Genomic DNA, 12,620 nt, shown 5'->3' with positions numbered 1-12,620 from the left:
AAAAAGCATAGAACACAAAGAGAAAAGCAGATAGAGGAAAGGGGCCCCCAAGAGTCAATAGGGACTTCAAAAGAAAATCTCCGGCTGTGGTTTTAAACTAGAATCTGGAGTTATCAAATTTTTTAATTCTAGCGATAAACTATGATTTAAACAAGAACTCCCCACTCCACACACACACACATAAGAATAGAAAAAATGTATACTTCCCATATCCACTTAGTGGTAGTTTGCAGCCATTTGACTAACATGCTTAATATTGACTTCGGGGTCCATTACGGGCATCAATGCAGCAGGCTGGATTTTTTTTTTTTTAGCAGTTTGATTTTTAAGACTTTCCCATGGCTTTTAATACTTTTTTTGATTCATCTTCATTATGGATTTTAAAAGCAAAGGTCTTTACTTACCTTGAAAGTACTACTTTTTCTATCATCGTAGTTCCTTGCTAATGGGTTTCTGAATTCCAATTTCATTACTTAATTTTTATAGAACTCTACTTCCTTTATTATTACATTTGCCTTTGTAATATGTACAATCTGTTGGCTAGATATAACAGGGCTTTAAATATTTTCCCTGTGTACCATTAATAAAAATTGGTTGCTGATTCATTTGCTTTGCAGAATAGATCACTGTCTCATCCATGCCCAACAGAAAAATGGCATGTGTTATCTCCTGATTATACTCGCTAGCTATTTTGCTCTGATCTCTCTTCTCCTCTACACTAGTGAAGATAAAGTGTTCTTAGTTATAGAGAGGAAACAAGCAGAGTGCTAAAGCCACTTGGACTTTATAAATGTAATAGTAATAATTTACTTAATAATAGTAATGTAACACTTGACAGTTTACTGAAGACCTTCATTTATATTATCTGGTTTGAATCCTGAAGGGTTATAAATGTGACCTACACAAGTTCATGATTAGTAAGTGAGGGAGGCCGCCCTTTCTTTCCTTTAATCAGGCTCAAGTATTTTTCCATCTAATGAACCAAAATCTTTCTCAGTTCCACATTCTTTTTTAGCTCCAGCTCTCCTCACCTCCCCTTCAGAGCCAGGCCACTTGAGAGTGATCTATACATCTTTCACCTCTTCCTCACTTCCCACTCGTTCTTCAACTTGCTGTAATCCGAGATTGGTGCCCACTACTATATTGGGCAGACCCAGTAAAGATCGATGCAACCTTCTGGTTCCTAAATGCAGTGAATACTTTTCAGTCCTTCTTTTACTTGATTTCTCTATATTACTTGACATTATTGATTATTCCTGCCTTCTTACAACTAACTCTTCCCTTGGCTTCTGAGACCTCACTGTCTTCTGGTTTTCTCCTACTTTTGCAGCAGAGTTTTCATGGTCTTTTCAGTGACTCCTGTTCCTCTACTTTTTCCTTAAATATGGAGATTTCCTCGGGAGGCCAGTTTCCACTCACCTCCCTTTCCTTTTCCTTCCCTTTTCTTGTCATCCCAGAGCAAGTTTATCCATTTCTCACTGTTTCCTATATAGGTAGATGATTCTTTAAAAAAACTGTCTCAGATGTTCTCAAACATAAACAAAAGCGGAAATAATGGTTTAATTAATGTCTGTGTACCCATCACTCAGCTGCAAAAATTACCAGCACTTTACACATTTTGTGTCACTTATCCTTCCCCATCATGTCACTGCACCTGTAAATATTTGTAAATATTTCAATATACATTTCATGAGGGCTTTGAAGTTATAGCCACTGTGCCATTTGTATACCTAAGCAGAATTAACAGTAATTATTTAATGTCATTAAGTAATGGCATTGAATCCAGATTCAAACAAGAAATTGATGACTCTTTTTTTTTTTTTCAGATGGAGTCTCACTCTGTCACCATCTAATGAACCAAAATCTTTCTCAGTTCCACATTCTTTTTTAGCTACAGCTCTCCTCACCTCCCCTTCAGAGCCAGGCCACTTGAGAGTGATCTATACATCTTTCACCTCTTCCTCACTTCCCACTCATTCTTCAGCTTGCTGTAATCCGAGATTGGTGCCCACTACTGTATTGGGCGGACCCAGTAAAGATCGTTGCAACCTTCTGGTTCCTAAATGCAGTGCAGGCTGGAGTGCAGTGGTGCAACCCCAACTCACTGCAACTTCTGCCTCCTGGGTTCAAGCGATTCTCCTGCCTCAGCCTTCTGAGTAGCTGGGATTACAGGTGCCCACCACCGCGCCTGGCTAATTTTTGTATTTTTAGCAGATGGTGTTTCACTATGATGGCCAGGCTGGTCTCGAATTTCGGAACTCAAGTGATCCACCTGCCTTGGCCTCCCAAAATGCTGGGATTACAGACGTGAGCCACCGTGCCTGGCCTGATGACTCTTAAATGGGTTCCCATTTCTCGTCTGCCTGACCAGGCCTCTGTCTTGGGCTCTGAACCCAAGTATCTATCTCACCTCTCATAGCTCCACTTGGAGCCTCAAAGATGCTTTGGACTCTTTATGTCTCTACTTCAACTTCCTATGGCTCTCCAAGCTATTCCTTATTTTGTGCTTCCTCTCTCAGTAAATGGTACTCCTTGTCTATGCAATTGTTCATGCCAGGAACCTGAGGTTTATTGTTGATATTTCCATCTCACCCACTTCCCATATCCAATATGTTACCAAATACTGTCAACTCTATCTCCTAGATATATTTTCAGTCTATCCTTCCATCCTTCCTGCCATTATTTTAGTTTAAGTCATTTTTCCCTTGGATTGCTGCAACAACCTCCTAAATGCTCACCATTTCTAGTCCTTCCTCCTCCAGATCTTCTTTCCATGACAGCCAGGGATTGATTGATTGATTGATTTTTAAATTTTTTTTTATTAAAAAAATTTTTTTTAGATGGAGTTTTGCTCTGTTGCCCAGGCTGGAGTACAGTGGTGCGATCTTGGCTCACTGCAACCTCTGCCTCCCAGGTTCAAGCGATTATCCTGCCTCAGCCTCCTGAGTAGCTGGAACTACAGGCACCTGCCACCACGTCTGGCTAATTTTTGTATTTCTTTTAGTAGAGACGGGGTTTCCCCCATGTTGGCTAGGCTGGTCTCGAACTCCTGACCTCAAGTGATCCACCTGCTTTAGCCTCCCAAAGTGCTGGGATTATAGGCACGAGCCACCGTACCTGGCTGGGATCTTTCTAACATGTAAATCTGGCCATTGCCACCCTCCTTAAAACTCTTCAGTGGCTCCTCATTGTTTTCAGGATCAATTTTAACTTATAAGGCCTTTGGAACCTAGTTCTTGCTAATGTCTCCAGCACAATTTTTTTCTTTTTCTCCTGATACTGGGTGCTCCAGCTGTTCATTCCTTAAATGTTCCACACTCTTTCTCCTCAGGCATATGTATATGTTGCCCCTTCTATGCAGAATGCTCTTACATTTCCTCTCTCAACCCTTTCCTCATTGATTTAAGCCCTACTTGTCTTTGTATTTTGCCTAAACAACACTTTTAGGAAGTCTTTGTTTATTTTCCAAGTCTTAGTGAGGTGCCTGTTTTCTGGGTGACTAAGGTACCTGGAAGTATCCATTTCTTACTCCTTTTGTAGCTTTTATTTCACAGATAAGAACAGTAATGCCTGTTATTTGCTGCCTTCTGGTCATAGTCTTAGCATTAAGAATAGTGCCAGAAATGAGGCAAATGCTCAGTAAATATCAGTTGAATGAAAGAAGTCTTCTAAGTCCCACGTTCTTTCTAGTATACCACTGTTTCTTAGTGTTGTAAGTATTGTATGTGATAGCTCTTTGCTCTAGCATCTAGGCCTTGGGAAATTCAGTTGGATATTCAGAAAATGGCCGAAACATGGAAATAAGGTAGTATAGGGTAAAGATTGTTAGTTTGTTTGTGTCTTAGGGCTTTTGTAGTAACTATTCACATTCCTTATAATATTGTCCCACATCTTCACCTAGTTGGCTCCTTGTCACCCAGACAAGTGTAAATATCACCCTCAGAAAGGTATTTTCTGATCTCACAGTCTAACATAGTCACATAGTTATCACCATGTCCCAATTTTAATTCTACCCATAACACTACTGTTTCTTTGTTCATTTGTCTTTCTCTCTCTCTCCAAGGGAGACAAGGACCTTTGACTATTCTGTTCATCGCTGTATAATAGGGACTCTATAAATATTTATTGTATTAGTGGAAAGAGGAATAAATGAATACCTGCTATAGAAATTGAGGTGATACAGTTCTAGGACTGGTAAGGGAAAATTGCAAGCCTGTTTCCCAGGGAGTAATTTTTCAAATGTAAGCAGAGTTTTCAAAAGTAAACAAGGCCTCCATAGGTCCTGTTATTAGTTAGACATGGAATCTTGTGTATAACTTTTTTCTGTGCTATTTCTAATGTTTCTTTTCCTTTTCTTTTCTTTTTTTAGAGGTAGGGTCTTGATATGTTGCCCAGGCTGGAGTGCAGTGGTGAAATCATAGCTCACTGAAACCTCAAACTCCTGGCCTCAAGCCTCCCACCTCAGCCTTCCAAACTGTTGGGACCACAGGCATGAGTCACCACGCCCAGCCTAATTTTTCCCCCCTCCCCTCCCCTTCCTTCCCCTCCCCACCACCCTCCCTCCCTCCTTTCTTTCTTTCTTTCTTCCTTCCTTCCTTCCTTCCTTCCTTCCTTCCTTCCTTCCCTCCCTCCCTCCCTCCCTCCCTCCCTTCTTTCTTTCTTTCTTTCTTTCTTTCTTTCTTTCTTTCTTCCTTTCTTTCTTTCTTTCTTTCTTTCATCTCTCTCTCTCTCTCTCTCGCTTTGTTGCCCAGGCTAGACTGCAGTGGTGCTATCTTGGTTCACTGCAACCTTCATCTCTTAGGTTCAAGTAATTCTCATGCCTCAGCGTCCTGAGTAGCTAGGATTACAGGCAGCTGCCACCATGCCCGGCTAATTTTTGTATTTTTGGTAGAGAGGGGGTTTCACCATGTTGGTCAGGCTGGTCTCAAACTCCTGACCTCAAGCAATCCACTTGCCTTGGCCTCCCAAAGTGCTGGGATTACAGGCCTCGGCCTCTCAAAATGCTGGGACTACAGGCATGAGCCACCACACCCAGCCTAATATTTCTTTTCTTAGGGAGATGTGGAAGCTGTTTGATGGATGCTCTCCATTAACACACTTTTCTTTTCTTGTTTTTTAATGTTACTTTAAGTTCTGGGATACATGTGCAGAATGTCCAGGTTTGTTACATAATTACACACATGCCATGGTGGTTTTCTATACTTATCAACCCGTCATCTAGGTTTGAAGCCCCACATGCCTTAGGTATTTGTCCTAATGCTCTCCTTCCCCTTGCCCCCAACCTCCTGACAGGCCCCAGTGTGTGATGTTCCCTTCCCTGTGTCCTTGTGTTCTCATTGTTCAACTCCCACTTATGAATGAGAACATGCGGTGTTTGGTTTTCTGTTCCTGTGTTAGTTTGCTGAGAATGATGTAGTCCACCTTTCTTAAGTGAGGTGATAAGCATGTGCTAGTATCAGCAGAACCAAAAAGAAGCAAGCTCTGGGAGAGGTGTAAATGAGTAAGAAAGGAATCAGCCTCCCGAAAGAAACCTTTTCACAGAAGAGGGAGGCAACAATTTGCATAGTTCAGCTTCAGAAACCCTGTTTCAGAGACTCCTAATGAGGCTAACGGAATTATCCCAAAGAACAGACAGTAAGGTTCAATTTAGATCGCTGGCTTTCTTCTCAACACCACAGTTGTGTGGGACTTTGGGCAATAATGGTGATCGTTGTTGAGGGTGGGACAAGTGGGGTTTGGAAAGGCAGTGGGGTATGAAAGTACATTTCTTTTTTTTTTTTTTTGAGACAAAGTCTCACACTGTTGCCCGGACTGGAATGCAGTGGCACGATCTCGGCTCACTACAACCTCTGCCTCACGGGTTCAAGCGATTCTCCTGCCTCAGCCTCCCAAATAGCTGGGATTACAGGCGCCCACCACCACGCCCAGCTAATTTTTTGTATTTTTAGTAGAGACGGAGTTTCACTATGTTGGCCAGGCTGGTCTCAAACTCCTGACCTCGTGATCCGCCTGCCTTGGCCTCCCAAAGTGCCGGGATTACGGGCATGAACTACCATGCCTGGCTGAACGTACATTTCTAGTGAGAGGCAAGATACAGCCAATGTGTCTGAGAGTGGGTATGAAGAGTTGGATTAAACTCCCTTTCTTGGTTCCTTGTAACCTTCGCAAATGTAGCCCAAGGATGGTCTCAATATCACAGTGCCCAATTGGTAGCCACAGCAAACTCATGGTTGGAGCATCTACTTTTGAGGCCAGCTTTGAGTTGAAACATTTGTTTTATCTAGTTCACTGAAAATTGAATAAGAATATATGACTTTCCAGCTTCTAGTTTCACAGTTTTTTTAACTCCAGTGCTCAATGAGACTTGCTGTAAAGGGGGAAATGAGCACACCAGAGAGAAGTTTTCATAAAGTTATTCAGTTTAAAGGACCATCCTTTATTCCGAAGTGACACTTTTGGTGTTACTTTTTTTATTTTAGGGAATATGGTGAAAAGTATATTATAGCTTTTATCTTAGTTTAATTCTTGTTTAGAAAAAAAATTAAAAGTTGGATTTGGGGATATCAAGAAAGGCCTTTGAAAAAGTAACATTGCAGTGGAGAACTGAAGAATGAATACAAATTGCCAGGTGAATGGTGTAAGGAAGAGTGGTTAGAGAAAAGGCACCAAATGTAGGAATACAATGAGGCAAGACTGGAGTATTATAAGGAAATAAAAAGACCTTGAACATTCAAGGAAAGAGGGTCAGTAGATGAGGCCTGGGGGTAGTTGGGACAAGATCATGTAGGATCTTAAGGCCACACCAAGGGCTTTGCATTTTTCTCAAGAGCAATAGGAAGCTGTATCAATTAAGGGCACATAAGGAAAACAGAAACCTCTCTAGAAATTTCAATAAAATGAATTTAATACAGGGAAATGGTTAACACATGTACTAGGTGGCTGAGAGAGCAATGCATGCCCATTGAGATAACCTGATATTAATACTACAGGAAGCATTTTCCACACCATTGGACTGAAGATATTCTTGGAACCTGGGAGTGCCCAAAGTGACTCTTGGAGCACGTGGTGAAACCATGGAGCAGAGGGCCTGGTGCTGAAACTGGGATCACCAAAGGACAGATCCACTTCACTTCTAAAGTCGCTATCTGAAGGGATGGGGGCTTTCCTCCTCTTCCTGCCTTTTACCCTCCTGCCAATGCTTCCTCTTAGTAAAGGCTAACAGGAAATGTAGTTTACAGATTCCTAGCCATGATATTATCATGTGGAATAGAAAAGGGTGAATGTAGGACTGGGAGACAATAATAGGATGAGTCAATAAAAGGTTTACATTAGGGGAGGGAAAAGAATCCATAGATTGCAAAGAGATTGATATGTTGTGAAAACTTCCCTTCTGTGGTTTACAAAGCCATCTCCATTTATGGTTAGTATTATCCAGTGAATTCCAGTCACTCAACTTAAAGCCTGCTGATCTTACATTCTCTTTCCTGTAGGTACCGTCTGAGTTCTTAGTTACATGTAATTACCTATGCCTTGCCATGAATGAAGAAATAATTCTAAGTAATTACCTATGCCTTGCCATGAATGAAGAAATAATTCTAAATTTATTGACCATAAGGGGAAGAAGCAGCTCTCAAACTGTCTGGCTCAGTACACCATTCTTAAAAATTATTGAAGACCCACAAAGAGCTTCCCTTTATATCTATCAACATTAACCTATGAGTTATACAAAAGAATTTAATAACAATAGATACCCTTTGTTGAATACCTACCGTGTCATAACACATTACAATGTCTCATTTAATTTTCACAATAAACCTATAAACTGGGTATTATTATTATGTGCATTTTAGAGTAAAGGTAACTGAGGCTGAGGAAGGTAACCTGATAAATGGCATTGCTGACATTTGAACTAGGGCTTTGTGACCCAAAACCTGTGCTCCTACAATTATAGCATAGTATCTAGCCTGGAATTCTAGGAGGAGCTCCTCAATAAGAACCTCAAAATGTAAGCTAATTCATTGATGTCCAATTTCTTACTTGTGAGATTCCCAATGGGAATTCTGTGTCAGTTGAGCAAGACACACAATACTCAGGATCTTTTGTATCTTGAACTTTTTAAACTAATGATACTTAAAATGTATGGTCAAAAAATGTTTTTCACTGTAGGGTAAATTCACTTTTACCTATAAATCATATCATTCTCTTCCTAGCTGAAAAGTTCTAAGATTTATTTCCTCCTTTACTGTTAGTGTTTCCTTTTTAATCAGGTTATTTTGTTAAGTATACAAAGTTTAATTAAAAGACTAATGTGAAATGTTATGCGAATAATTTGATCAGGCCACAGTGACTGGAAGGGAAAGTAATTCTTCTGGAGGGAGAGCTGAAATTCCTTAGCAGAACCTATCTGACCCTTTTTTGAGGTTAATAGCAATGCAAAAGATAAATAGTGTTTGGAGATCATTTAAACCTGAAGCAAACCCATGAAATGCCATTATACTCTACCTACATTTCAATTCAGAAAGAGAATCATTGTGCACACGTCAGTAAGAGTGTTATTTTAAAACATAGCATGGAATGTGTTTTGTAGAAGCAGGCCAATTGGTTGGTGCTGATTGTTAGGTTTCGCAGAAGCCTAAGTGGAGTGACTTTTCCTCTTTGTAGAAAACCTGGCGAGGTGTGGTGGCTCATGTCTGTAATCCCAGCACTTTGGGAGGCCGAGGCAGGCGGATCACCTGAGGTCAGGAGTTTGAGACCAGCCTGACCAACATAGAGAAACCCCGTCTCTACTAAAAAAATACAAAATTGGCCGTGCATGGTGGCCCATGCCTGTAATCCCAGCTACTCAGGAGACTGAGGCAGGAGAATCGCTTGAACCCAGGAGGTGGAGGTTGCGGTGAGCCGAGATCATGCCATTGCACTCCAGCCTGGGCAACAAGAGCAAAACTCCATTTCAAAAAAAAGAAAAAAAGAAAAAGAAAACCTATGGGATGGGAGGCCAAGGCGGGCGGATCGCCTGAGGTCAGGAGTTTGAGACCAGCTTGGGCAACATAGTGAAACCCTGTCTCTACTTAAAAATACAAAAATTAGCTGGGCATGGTAGTGCAAACCTCTAATCCCAGCTACTCGGGAGGCTGAGGCAGGAGAATCACTTGAACCCGTGTAATCCCAGCTACTCGGGAGGCTGAGGCAGGAGAATCGCTTGAACCCGGGAGATGGAGGTTGCAGTGAGCCAGGATCGTGCCACTGCACTCCAGCCTGGGTGACACAGCGAGATTCCATCTCAGAAAAAAAAAAAAAAAGACTAAAGCTTCAGGCTATAGTAACAGTAGACTTGTCTTAACTATGCATAATAATGGTGTATCAACAAAATATGAACACTGCCAGCAAAGGTGGACCATTTTGCTTAAAAATATGTTGTTGTTTCTTCCCAATTGGATTCCTATACTAGTTCAGCATTAATTGTTACTGCTGTTTAAATTAGAAACCAAGGTCTTTAACAGAATCATCTAGGCAGATATATACTGTTTTAGGCACTGTACTACATTAGGTTTTTGTCAGAGTTGCTACTCTTCCTAAGATTTCTTTCCTCTCGCTTTTCCGACCATAAATAGTTTAAAATACCACAAGTTTTCTGTAACATTAATTCCTGAATGAACTATTAGGCTATGAAACCAACTTCAAGATGGTACAGTCATCATGAAGATAGTATCATCTGGTTCAAATTTGATTCCTTTTGTATTCCATGTTATCTACTCAAGGTGAAGTTCTTGTGTATTGTACACACTTCTGGTTTGTTTTCTTGGTTGACCTACTATAGACAGCTTCTATATAGGTAAACAAGGGTGGAAAGACATTACATTTTACTTGCTCTGTTTATTAATTCTTTGAAGTCATCTGAGTTCCTAGTTACATGTAATTACTTATGCCTTGCCATGAATGAAGAAATAATTCTAAATTTATTGACCTTAAGGGAGAGAAGCGGTTCTCAAACTGTTTGGCTCGGTACACCATTCTTAAAAATTATTGAAGACCCACAAAGAGCTTCCCTTTATATCTATCAACATTTACCCTATTAGAAATTAAAGTAGATATTTAAAAAATATTTATTTCATGTCATTAAGCCTAACAACAATTAAACCCACTATGTGTTAGCATAAATAACATTTTAAAATGAAAAATCACAATATATATTTTTATTTTATTTTTATTTTTAGAGATAGGGTCTTACTCTGTTGCTTAGGCTAGAGTGCAGTGGCATGTAACTTTGCCACTGTAGCTCACTGTAACCTTGAAATTCTGGGCTCAAGTGATCCTCCTGCCTCAGCTTCCTGAGGAGCTAGGACTACGGGCATGCACCACCATGCCTGGCTAATTAAAAAAAATTTTTTTAGGGATGGAGTTTGGCTGTATTGCCCAGGTTGGTCTCAAACTCTTGGCCTCAAGAGATCCTCCCACGTTGGCCTCCCAAAGTGTTGGGATTACAGGCGTCGGCCATCACACCCAGCCCATATTTTTAATTAAACTTCTTATTTTGACATAATTATAGATTCACTTGCAGTTGCAAAAGATGATACAGAGAGATTCCATGTATCCTTTAGCCAGTTTCCCTCAATGGTATAATCTTCCAAAACTGTAGAACAATATCAACCAGGATATTGACATTGATACAGTCAAGATATAGAACAGTTCAGTCACCACAAAGATCTCTTCTGCCCCTACCACCAAACCCTAGCAACCACTTATCTGTTCTCCACTTCTATAATTTTATCATTTCAAGAATCTTATACAAATGGAATCATACAGTATGCAGCCTTTTGGGTTTGGCTTTATTAACTCAGCATAATTTCCTGGATATTCCTCCAAGTTTTGTGTATCAAGAGTTTGTTCCTTTTCATTGCTGAGCATTATTCCATGGTATGTATATATCACAGTGTATTTAGCCATTCACTTGTTGAAGGACATCTATGTTGTTTTCGGTTTTTGGCTATTACAAATATGGCTGCTATGAACATTTGTGTACAGGTTTTTGTGTAAACATTAAGTATTCGTAAGTATTCATTTCTTTGGAATAAATGCCCAGAGTGCAATTGCTGGGCTATGTTGTAGTTGCATGTTTAGTTTTGTAAGAAACTGCCAAACTGTTTCCCAGAGTGGCTGTACTCTATATTTTACATTCTCACCAGCAATGTGTGAGTGATTCAGTTTCTCTATATCCTCACCAGTATTTAGTTTTGTCATTATTATTATTGCAGTGGGGGGTGGTATTTTTCCCATGTTTTTATTGTGGTAAAATAACATAAAATTTATCATTTTAACCATCCGTTAGTCTGCAATTCAGTGGCATTAAGTACCTTCATATTGTTGTACAGCTATCACCACCATCCATTTCTATAACTCTTTTCAGCTTACAGAACTAGAAGTTCTACACCCATTTAACAATAACCATTTCCTCCTCCCTTCACCCCCTGGCAACCACATTCTACTTTGTCTTTATGAATATGACTATCTAGGTATCTCATATGAGTGGAATAATATTTTTGTTTTGTGACTGGCTTATTTCACTTAGCCTAATGCCCTCAAGTTTTATCCATGTTGTAGTATGTGTTAGAATTTCTTTCCTTTTTAAGGGTAAATAGTATTCCACTGTATGTATATACCACATTTTGCTTATGCATTCATCTATCAATGGATACTTGGGTTGCTTTTGGCTATGGCTGCCATGAACATAGGTGTACAAATATCCCTTCAAGACCCTGCTTTTAATTGTTTTGAGTATATACCCAGAAGTGGAATTGCTGTATTATATGGTAATTCTGCCATATCGTTTTTCATAATGGCTGCACAATTTTATATTTCCACAAGCAGTGCATAAGGGTTCTAATTTCTCCTATCCCCACCAGCATGTATTATTTTCTGTTCTTTTTTTAATAGTAGCCACCATAATGGGTGTGAGGTGGTATCTCACTGTGCTTTTGATTTGTGTTTACTTAATGATTAGTGATATTGCCTATCTTTTCATGTGTTTATTGGCAATTTGTATATCTTCTTTGGAAAAATGTCCATTCAAGTCATTTGCCTATTTTTGAATCAGGTTGTTTGGGTTATTTTGTTGAGTTTTAGGAGTTCTCTATATAGCCTGGCTTTTAATGACTTATCAGTTATGTGATTTGCAAATATTTTCTCCCATTTTGTGGGTTGCCTTTTTATTCTGTTGATAGTGTCTTTTGATGCACGAAAGTTTTTGATTTTCATGGAGTCCAACTTGTCTATTTTTTCCTTTTGTTGCTTGTTTTTGTCATACCTAAGAAATCATTGTCAAATCCAATGTCATGAAGATTTTGCTCTGTGTTTGCCTCTAAGAGTTTTATAGTTTGAGGTTTTATGTGTAGGTCTTTGAGGCATTTCGAGTGAATTTTTGTATATGGTGTTAGGTAAGGGTTCAACTTCATTCTTTGGTATTGGATATCCAGTTTTCTTAGGATCATTTATTGAAAAGACTGTCCTTTCCCTATTGAATAGTCTTAGCTCCCTTGAGTGGGTATACTTTCCTGTTTCTTTAAACGTCTTGTGATGTTTTGTTGAAAGCTGAACATTTTAATCTAACAATGTGGTAACTCTAG

The sequence above is a fragment of the Pan troglodytes genome, chromosome 8, assembly GCF_028858775.2.
Source record: "Pan troglodytes isolate AG18354 chromosome 8, NHGRI_mPanTro3-v2.0_pri, whole genome shotgun sequence".
Classification (NCBI taxonomy): Eukaryota; Metazoa; Chordata; class Mammalia; order Primates; family Hominidae; genus Pan; species Pan troglodytes.
The sequence above is the reverse complement of the archived record's forward strand: the minus strand, read 5'-3'. Positions refer to the sequence as shown.